We start from the raw sequence: 604 nt of genomic DNA on the forward strand, positions 1-604 counted from the left end.
GAGAAGAGCTAGTCATCGCCATGCCAGAAGTATGCCAAAGCTTGTAGAAAATGACCTGGCTCAGCTAGTCAATAAAAGAGCGTGTCTGCGTCCAGAGTGGAGGGCTACGCATGGTCTGAGGGTGGCAGTGTCCCGCAGCAGTCCTTGGCCAAGGCCACAAAGACTCGCTTCTTCCCTCCCATACGAATGAAGCTCTCTGTGGTGATGTTAGCCCCTGTCTCATCTGTCCACTTTCCCCAGAGAAGAGGGGTACTTGGTACCTACCCCAGTAGCCTAATGGATAAGGCACTGGCCTTCTAAGCCAGGGATTGTGGGTTCAAGTCCCACCTGGGGTGCTCTTTTCTCAGACTCTTGCTTGTGCTTATAGCCCTTGGTCTGACAAGGCAGTTAGCAACTCCTACAGCTGCTATGGCTTGGTGGCTGCTTGACAGCCTGTAGGAATGTGGGCAGCTTCCTGAGACCCTGGCAGGCAAAGCAGGTCTCTCTCTTTTCTCATTCTCCTGCCTCCATGGACTGCAGACAAGTTGGGCTTTCTGGCTCTCTTGAGTCTCAGGGAAAGATGGCCCCCAAGCACAGCAAGACTGGTAAGAAGACTAAAGAGCGA

The 604-nt window shown here is 53.1% G+C and overlaps 1 non-coding gene across 1 annotated transcript; it reads left to right on the forward strand.

The window, feature by feature from the left end:
• The first annotated feature begins 262 nt into the window (after positions 1 to 262).
• TRNAR-UCU lies at positions 263 to 335 on the forward strand. Its single transcript has one exon. It is a non-coding gene; the product is annotated as a tRNA-Arg (tRNA).
• The last annotated feature ends 269 nt before the right edge of the window (positions 336 to 604 follow it).

The sequence above is a fragment of the Terrapene carolina genome, unplaced genomic scaffold, assembly GCF_002925995.2.
Source record: "Terrapene carolina triunguis isolate 2854851 unplaced genomic scaffold, T_m_triunguis-2.0 Scaffold23, whole genome shotgun sequence".
Taxonomy (NCBI): domain Eukaryota; kingdom Metazoa; phylum Chordata; order Testudines; family Emydidae; genus Terrapene; species Terrapene triunguis.